Genomic DNA, 10380 nt, shown 5'->3' with positions numbered 1-10380 from the left:
TGGAGTACTATGCTACCTTGAAAAATAACAAGGAAGCTGCATGCCACTTCCTAACATGGATGAACCTTAAGGACATTATATTGAGTGAAATTAGTCAATCACAAAAGGAAAAATACTGCATAGGACCACTACTGTAAAAGACTAAGAAAAAGAACCCATACTATCCCACTAAAGTGGATTCCTAGCAGGCTGCTAGGATGTAGGGGTAGGGTTAAGGATGGGAGGGGAGGGTGGATCACTGGGCAGGGAGTAGACACAGGACAGTTTGGGAGGGGGGTGGAGGGCAATATACAAGTAGGTAGAGGAGAATGGAAGAACAAAGCAGATGGGAGAACAACTAGACAGGAATGAATGAGCTAAATGGGACAGAAGTAAAAAATGATGTAGGCCCAGCCTTGGACCAACAGGGCTCTGGGATACAGAGACTGGGATATGGTGGGAATGGGGAAAAAGGGGGAAATAATGTTATGAGGCTTGGCGGACTTTTGAGCCTTCGTTTCCCATACATTATAGTATAAAGCAGACATGGGAGGGGGAGAGAAAGGAACATCCAGAGATGTCACCATAGAAAGCTTGTAAGCCCTCTTCTGCCTATAACTGATTGGAATACCTAAAATGGGACTACAATGTATCCAGTGAAGGAGGATTCCTGAAGAGCCTCGGCAGTACAGAAGAATATAGATCAAAGCCTAACCACATCCAGACCTTCAAAGATGGGAAACCTTCCTCTCGAAAGGGCAAGCAGACCAGCCTGGAATAGCCAGAAAACCAGAAGACACTTCTTGAAAGAAAGACCTACAGAAAAAACACAGAACACTAAGGGCAGTCCAACTGCTACCACAAGAACAAGTAGGTTGCTAGCCCAGGAGACATCAAGGCAAGTGGATGGGTCCTCTCAGCGCAAATCCTCTCCCAAGACTAGGATGCAACTGAAATACATGCCCTGGTTGGCCACCACACATGTCACCCATAAAGAGAAGTGGCCAAAGAACACCAATGAAGCGGTGAGCTAAGCCCTGCATCGTAAAGCAGACTACTGTGAACCTGGGTGGAGATTTGGTCGCCCAGCAGCGAGGTTGGACTGGGGGACTCATGGGCTCAGAGTCAATGATACAGCTACAGAGGACTAGAGTGGAGAGTGAAGAGACCAGCTGATAAGAAGAGGGCAGACAGACGCAAGAACACCCACACTTGCTGATGATACCCACTTGACCTGGCTTCAATGACTGGATGAAGAGAACTCAACCCGAGGAAGAAAGAAGAGGGGAAGAAAAAAAAATGTCATCTGATACAACTGTATGAACTGGACCTACATCTATAACTGCAGTAGCTCAAAAGAGGAAACAATTACCAGCTACAACAGTTATTCCCATCCCCTCCATACAAAGAGTGGAAAGGGTTAGGCAACGTGAACATTGGCTACCCAAAATGGGGGGATGGATACAAAGGTAAGAAGTGACTAGCTTACAAGCTTTCAAGAGGGAACCTATATCCACAGGGCAGGGAGGATAGTGGAGTCTCCAGTGAATAGTACCCAACCTGTCTAGGAAGGGCTGATGAAAAGAAATGCAGACTGGTCTCATGTGATGCAATGGTGAAAATTATTACCGGGACTGATTGTGAGGACTGGAAATGTAAAGGTGGATATTTTATAGCAAGGAAGGGAGTGACTAACCTTTCAGTCTAGGAGCGGAGGGCCCTGGGACCATCAACGGAGAAGAGCGGAGAGTGGGACCCCACTCAGAGAAGCAGTGAGGCCTGAGATGGAGACAGGGAGGATGATGTGAAGAGATGGAGTGCCTGGGGAGTTGAGACTCAGAGAGGGAAAGGGGCTGTGTGCTGAGGATAGTGGGGGTGGGGCATGCAAGGTACACTCTTTTGCTGGGGGATGATGCATGGACGGGATGGTAACTAAGGCAATGAAACGATGTATGATAGAATGAATGTAAAACTAATGTTTCCCCACGTAAACTATCACTCAATACACAATAAAACATTTATTAAAAAAAAAAAAAAAGATAAATGGAGAAAAGACTGAAGTTGTCAAAGACTTTATTTTGTTTGAATCAACCATGAACTGTCATAGAAGCTGCAGTCAAGAACTCAAATGACATATGGCATTGGGCAAATCTGTTGCAGAAGACCTCTTTAAAGGGTTCAAGAGCAAAGATGTTGGTTTGAGGTCTATGATGCACTTAATTCAAGCCATGCTAATTTCAATAACCTCATATGCATGTGAAAATTGAACAGTGAATAAGGAAGACCACAGAAGAATGGTGCATTTGAGTTATGGTGTTGGAGGGGTACCATGGACTGCCAAAAGAATAAACAAATCTCTATTGGAAAAGTACAGCTGGAGTGCTCCTTAGAAGCCAGGATAGCCAAGACTTCATCTCTCATACTTTGAGCATATTATCAGGAGGGACAATACTCTGGAGAAGGACATCATGCTTGGTAAAGTGGAGGGTCAGAGAAAAAGAGGAAGACCCCCAATGAGACATATTGACACAGGAGCAGCAGCAATGGACCTAAACATAGCAACTGTTGTGATGTTGGTGAAGAACCAGGCAGTGTATTGTTCTGTTGTCCATAAAGTTGTTTTGAATCGGTACTGATTCAACAGCATGTAATAACAACAACAAATTTCACTCAATATAATGTCCTCCAGGTTCATCCAGGCTGTAAGGTGTTATGCAGTTTCATCGTTATTCTTCAACATTGAGTAGTATTCCACTGTGTGTATGTTACCAATGTTTGTTTAACCATTCTTTTGCTGATGAGCATTTAGGCTCTTTCATCTTTTTGATCTGTCTCTTGTAGACAGCATATTGAAGGATCCTGTTTACTTCTCCATTCTGCTCTTTCTGTTTCTTAACTGGTGCATTTATTCCATTGACATTCAGTGCAACTTTCCATATGTATGAATTGATTGCTGTCATTTTGAAGTTTGTTTTTTTATGGTGCTACTGGTCTCTTTTTGCCACATAATTTTCTTTGCAGAGTTAATTTTGTTTATAGGTTGTTTTTTTTTTTTAATTTTCTTCATTTATGTTTAACAACAACAAAATTTCACTAACTGTTCCTGGGTTTCCTCCTTTTTTTATATTGATGTGTAGGTGCATTAATTTTCTCTGAGGTTACCCTAGAAGTTATTAATTTTTCCCCTATTTAAAACTGTCTGTTGTATCTTGAAATCTACTTGACTCTTTAGCCATTTGGGAGTTCTGTATGTATTCTTTTTGATTTGTAGTTCACTTCATTATAAATTGATATCTCTAGTTTCCTATTTTCAGTCCTATAGGTTTGTTTTAAGGAGCTCTGGTAGTGTAGTGGTTACAAATCGGGCTGCTAATCTCACAGTCAGCAGTTCGAAACTCCCAGCTGTTCCATAGGAGAAAGAAGAGGCTTTCTGCTCCTGTAAAGATTTACAACCTTGGAAACCCTGTACAGGGTTGCTATGAGTTGGAACCAACTCCACGGCACATAACAACAACAACAGGTTTGTTTTACTTTAAATATTTCTCTATCTACATTGAGTTCTAGGTGGTGTTGTGATGTATGGTAATCTCAGGTTGTTGTATGTTATTGTTGGTTCTCAGTACAAAGAACATCCTTTAGTAATTTTTGTAAAATTATTCTGGTCCTTACAAAATCCTTTAATTTCTGTTTTCAGTAAATGCCTTAATTCCATCATTATATTTGAGGTAACGCTCTGCTGGGTATATGAATCTTGGTTGGCAATTTTTTTTCTTCAGAGTTTTGTATATGTCATCAAATTATCTTCTTGCCTGCATAGTTTCTGCTGAGACATCAGGGCTTAGTCTTACTGGTTCTTTTGTAGATAACTTTTTGTTTTTCCTGAGGTACTCTCAGTATTCTTTCCTTGTCTTTGGTTTTGGGAAGTTTGATTATGATATGTCTTGGTGATTTTCTTGTGTGATCTATCCTGTCTGAGGTTTGTTCAGCTTCTTGTTTACTATTTTCTTGTCTTTCATGATGTTAGGGAAGTTTTATTCCAATAACTTCGACAATTTTCTCTGTGATGCTTATTGTCTCTTCCTGTTCTGGAATTTGGAACAATTCCGTAAATTGTTCTTCATAGTGTCCATGTCTTCATAGCTTTCTTCATACTTTTTTCATGTTGTTCTTTTAGCTTACTAGTATAGAGATTTATGTTCAAGCACAGTAATTCATCCTCCTTTGCTTTCAATCTACTCCTTTGCCCTTTCAATGTATTGACCATTTCTGAAATCTTAATAATCTTCTGGATATCTAGTTGCAGGTTTTATATTGTTGCATTTATTTTGTCTGTTTGTTCTTGTAGTGTTTTCCTGCTTTTTTCAATCTTTCTGTACCCAATTATTCTTTTGAATTCTTCTTCAGTTAGCTCCATTACCTTTTCTTCCTAAGAAATATTTTCTGGTTCTGTATATTAGTAATTTGTTTGAGCCATTCTCTTTTGTTTCTTCATTAAATTGTCTGTTGTCTCCAGGGCATTGCGAGGTTGTCATCTTTGTATTTAATTGATGAGTGTGTGTTGATGTGTTCTTAGACTCTTACCCTATCTCTTCGATGTGTAGTTAGAGAATGGAAGCATGTATAGTTCCTGCACCTCAGTTTAAGGTGGGTTTGGCTGGTGTTGACTGCTGTCTATCATTGGTCAGGTGATATAGGAGCTGTTACTAGCTTTTGCGCAGTGAGTGGAACTGCATGGAGTATGGCTTTGGGAAGTGTATATGGGCATGGTTACTGTCTCCTGGGAATGAGAAAACTCCTCCCACAGACACACACACACAAAATAAAACAGGATAAACAAACAAGAAATGAACACTGTTTGTTTGTTTTTTTAACACAAACATTCTCGTGATTTATTATTGAATGAGAAAGTACGTTGAAAGATAGTTTCATACTGCAACCCCATTAGAATTGTTGTTGTTAAGTGTTGTCGAGTCAATTCCGACCCTGTATAGGGTTTCCAAGGAGCAGCTGATGAGCTTGAACTGCCGAACTTGCAGTTCAAACGACTTTGCAGTCTGATGCATTAAGCCACAGCACCACAACAGGACTCCTGTCTCTTGTTGTTGTTGTTGTTGTTAAGTGCCCTGAAGTCGATCCCGACCCATAGTGACCCTGTATAGAGTTTCCGAGGAGCAGCTGGTGAGCTTGAATGGTCGACCCTGCAGTTCAAATGGCTTTGCAGTCTGGTGCATTAACCCACAGAGCCACACCAGGAGTCCTTAGGAAATTATAAATCATTATTTTTGTTCATCTATGTTTTTCCAATTTTTTTCTTCAGTAATTATTTATCAACTGTTCAATAAAAAAAATAATAATAATATTTAAATGAAAACCCAGACTACCTCACGGAGCATTTATCTTATAGCAAGACCATACCTAAAACTGCCTTAAGACTCTAAATTAAGGTCTAGCCTTGAGGCATCTCTCTAACAGTCAACACCTCTGCTGGTTCCAGTCTGTGAGCCTGCTCCATTTTTTTTCTTTCTTTCTTTCTTTTTTAAAATAAATGTTTTATTGTGAATTATGTGAGAGTTTACATGGTAGAACATTAGTTTTACATTCATTCTATCATATATCATTTCATTGCCATGGTCACAATCCCCTCCATGCATCATCAACCAACCAAAGGGTATACCCTGCAAGCCTGCCCCCACTCCCGGTCGTCAACACACAGCCCCTCTCCCTCTCTGGATCTCAAGTCCCCAGCTGCTCCATCTCTCCACGTCATCATCTCTGCCTCCATCTCAGACATCACTGCTTCTTTGGGTAGGGTCCCGCTCTCCGCTCTTCTCCATTGATGGTCCTAGGGACCTCTGCTCCTAGACTGAAAAGTTAATCACTCCCCTCCTTGCTATAAAATGTCTACCTTTACATTTCTAACCCCCACAATCAGTCCTGATAACAATTACTCACTATTGTATCACAAGAGACCTATCTGCATTTCATTTCATCAGCCCTGCCTAGACAGATTAGATACTACTTATTGGAGATTCTACCTTCCTCCTGGCCCTCTGGATCTAGGTTCCCTCTTGAAAGCTTGTAAGCCAGTCACTTCTTGCCTTTGTAGCCCCCCCCCCCTTTTTTTTGGGTAGCCAATGTCCAAGTTGCCCATCCCTGTCTACTCTGTGTGTGGAGGGGGTAGGAATGATTCTTGCAGTAAGGATTTGTTTCCTCATTTGAGCTACTGCATCCATAGATGTAGGTCAAGTTCATCTAACTGTATCAGATTACACTTTTTCTCTCTTCTTTCTTCTTCTGGTTGAGCTCTAGTCATCCAGTATTGAAGCCAGGTCAAGTGGGTATTATCTGCAAGTGTGGGTGTGAACACTGTTGAAAAGAGAAAATGATAAGGAGAAAAAATAAACAAAAACAGGCAGCAACCAGAAAAAACAGTATATAATAACTATAAAGACAAAAAGAGGAACAGGGAAATGGAGTTAAATAAGAGAAAAATAAGAATGGAAATAAAAGGAAGATTTTTTTTTTTAAAAAAAGCACTTAGAAAGTGTAGCAAACTAAGGAAATTCAGAATTGTACAAAGGCCACTCTAGGATATTAATGTTATGCTGACTTAATTTTTTTTAAAGTTTCCCAGCAGAAAAGTTAGGATCTTCTCATTTAAAGTTTACCTATTTCTTAAGAGGTTTTCTATTGATTTAGAGTTCTTGCCACTAGAATTTTTGATATAATGGACATAAATAATTAATTGTTGTTGTTGTTGTTAAGTGCCGTCGAGTCGGTTCCGACCCATAGCGACCCTGTACAGGGTTTCCGAGGGTGTAAATCTTTACGGGAGTAGAAAGCCTCATCTTTCTCCCGCGGAGCAGCTGGTAGTTTCGAACCACTGACCTTAAGGTTTGCAGCCCGATTCGTAACCACTACGCTACCAGAGCTCCTTAAATAATTAATATGTGTATTAAAAAAAAAACACTTAGAAAAACTAGGGAGAAGAAAGATGAAAAAAGAGTTGTTGTTAAGTGCCATTGAGTCGATTCTGACCCATAGAGACCCTGTATAGGGTTTCCGAGGAGCAGCTGGTGAGCTTGAACTGCAAACATTGCAGTTTAAATGGCTTCGCAGTCTGGCACATTAACCCACAGTGCCACACCAGGACTCTGAAAAGAGAGTAGAGAGTAGTAAAGAAAGAATAAAAAGCTGGGGGCGGGGGTAAGAAGAAAAGGAGAAATGAGAAACAGAAGGAAAGACAAAAGCAGAGATACAAAAGAAAAAAATGCAAGGGAATGGAAAGAGAAGAAGGAGGAGAAAGAATGAACAAACAAAAACAATAAAAGAAGAAAAGGAAAAATCCAAACCAGAAACCAGTGCAGCTATTGGACCTGAAAAGGAGAAAATTCTGGGGACTCTGCAAGACAAGGAACTCATGAGGTGGCTGTGGGAAGGATATAACAGAGTTCCTGGCCCTAGGTGGAGTTCCTGTTGTCCTCAGTGTTATTCATGTTCAGGGCACTCAATCTGGAAGTAGTTCATGGAGGTCCTTGATGGAACTGGTTTCAGTGTCTGTTAGAACCAAAGGGCAGCTGGGCACAGAGTGACTGGTTAAATACTGGCCTGGTGACTCTGAGGGTTCTATAGATCCTAAGCTGAACCCCTCCCACAGATGCACAAAATGATGCAGCAGGTCCCCTGCCTTGTAGTGGTATGACTCCTAATAACAAGGTTCCAGACTCCCAGAGACCAGGGTCTGCGCTGGGAGTGGATGTTGGTGGAAGCTGGCAGCACCTCTGGTCACCAGGGGAACGTGGAGAAAAAGAAGGATTAACACTTCTCCTGTCACTTGTGTGAATCTGCTCTATCAGGCCTCCTCTGTTAACAAAGCTATTCACAAGATGCCAGAGCCACGTCTGGCCAGCCATGCATTCACAAATCAATCTCTGTCTCTCACCATCTCTGTTTAACTTCTTCTTTCAGGAAGCATTCTATTCACTTCTCTAATCTTTCCTCTAAAGTTCAAGGTTCCAGGATTTTCCTCTGTGTCTGTTTCATTTGGTCTTTTGTGTCTTTATTGTAAGGGGTCCATGTAGTGCATCTGCTTAGTCTGCCATCTTTCTAGAAGTCTGGTCAGCTTCTTGAATGCTTATATTCTCATATTTTATTATGTCATGGAATTTTTCTTCCAATAACTGTTCAACTATCTTTTCTGTGTTTTTCTTGTGTCTCTTCTTGTTCTAGAATTTTAATCACCCACACCCATAAGTTATTCCTTTTCATGTTGTCCCACATGAATCTTAGACTTTCTAAAGATTTTTTCATTCTCTTTTATGATTATTCTTCTAGCTTGCTAGTATTGAGACAGTTATCTTCATGCTTACTAATTCAGGCTTCCATTAATTCAAATCTACTCCATTGTCTTTTCACTGTATTGTCCATCTCCAAAATCTTACTATTAATTGCCTGAATTTCTATTTGCACATTATGTTTTGTCTCCAATCCTTTATCTGTTTTATTTGATTGTTCATGTGTGTTTTCCTGAATTCTTCCATGTTTTCCTTCACCTATCTGTTAATCACTTGAAGATATCTAAATATAATTCTCTTGAATTCTTTTTCAGATAGTTCCAATGCCTTTTATTCCTCTAAACATTTTCAAGTTCTACTTCTTATTCACTTGTTTGAGCCACTCTGTCTTATTTCTTCTTATGAACAGAAATTGCTGTTTTCAATACATTGTGGTGATATTGTATTTGTGTTAAGTTGATAATTGTAAGTTGGTGTATTCTTAGGCACTCACCTACTTAATCCTGGTGGGTGTTATTAGGTGATTTTTACATTATTATCTGTTTGCTGTTTGTGCAATTCAATTTAGGATGGATTTAAGTGATGTTGATTGTTGTCATTGGTTTGGTATATAGCAGCTGTTATTGACCCTTGCCTAATAGGAGGAGTTGTAGAGGGTATAGTTGTGGATGGGCTATATGAACACAGTTGCTATATCCTGTTTGATGAGGCAAAAGGAGTCAACACACACACAAGAGAGAAGGAAAACACACAAATAAGCAAAAAAAAAAAAAAAACGGAAAAAAAAGAAAACAGTAAAAAAGAAAAAACAGGCAGCAGCTAGAAATAAAATACAAAAACCAAAAAGAGACTTTTCAAGTGGAAACTAACTACTGGGTTGAAAGGAATGTGACCATCTCTCGCTGCCAAACGTGTGTTCATTCCCTGATTTTCAGTATACTTCAAAAAGGGAGAATCATCTGGCAAAAATGTTACTTTGCCTGATGTGTCCAAGGCTCCCATTCAATCAGATATTGTGTATTTTGTTCATACCAACTTGTGCAAAATCAACAGACAGCCCTATGCTGTCAGTGAACTAGCAGGACATCAGACCAATACAGTCTCAGCAGTGCTGTGGACAGAATTCCCAGAATGTGAGGTGGTGGAACTCACTGCTCTGAGCAAGGTGCTTTTGGAAATATGTGTTGTAGAGGGTACATGTTTGCACCAGCCAAAACCTGGCATCACTGGCACTGCCAAGTAAACACAACTAAGAAGTGCTATGCCATCTACTCTGCCCTGGCTGCTTCTGCCTTACTAACCCTAGTAATGTGTAAAAGTCATTGTATTGAGGAAGTTCCTGAACTTCTTTTGTTGGTCAAAGAGAAAGTTGAAGGCTACAAGAAGACCAAGGAGGCTATTTTGCTACTTAAGAAACTTAAAGCCTGGAATGATATCATCTGTTCAGCTGCTTCTCCTAGTGAGGGCTAGTCAAGGATTGGTCAGGGCCGGCTCTGCAGATTTGGAGCAGGGCCCACCTGAACAGGGTTAATGCAGATAACTTCCCTCTCCTTTAATGGGGCTCACAACTGCAGAGCTCACCTCTGTGTGGTTCTGACCACCAGGAGAGCAGGAGCTTCCCTGGGAGTGTACGTGGGTGGGAGCCTGCCCAACCTCTGGTCACCAGGGGAGCATGGGAAACACACACAAAAAATCACACCTTCATCTCTTCATATGAGTCACACGGGTATGCTGTTGTTTCTGAAACAGCTCACAAAAGCTTAAGATGGTTGTATGGCATCTGGTCGCCTGGCACAAGTCACCAGTCTCTCCTTTTTCCTAGCTTTGTCTCCTGATAAGCAGTCAATTCACTTCTCTATCCCTTCATCTGAAACTCTGGGTTTCAGGGTTCCATTTGGTTTTCCATATCTTTGTTGTAAAGGGTTTGTAAAGGTTTGTTTCTGCTTAGCTAACCATCTTGCTGTCTCTCCCTTCATCTTTTCCCTTTTGTTGTCGTTAAGTGCCACTGAATTGGTTCCAACTCATAACAACCCTGCATAGGGTTTCTGAGGAGTGGTTGGTGAGTTTGAACCACCTACCTTACAGCTCAAATCAATCTTGTGGCCCA

General features: G+C 40.7%; 1 pseudogene; it reads left to right on the top strand.

Annotated features, from left to right (window-relative positions):
• LOC102823440 overlaps positions 1 to 9743 on the top strand; it is a 48504-nt pseudogene extending 38761 nt beyond the window's left edge.
• Positions 9744 to 10380: the final 637 nt, after the last annotated feature.

This window comes from Chrysochloris asiatica, unplaced genomic scaffold (genome assembly GCF_000296735.1).
Source record: "Chrysochloris asiatica unplaced genomic scaffold, ChrAsi1.0 scaffold00363, whole genome shotgun sequence".
Lineage (NCBI taxonomy): Eukaryota > Metazoa > Chordata > Mammalia > Afrosoricida > Chrysochloridae > Chrysochloris > Chrysochloris asiatica.
This window is presented reverse-complemented; position numbering and strand designations above follow the sequence as displayed.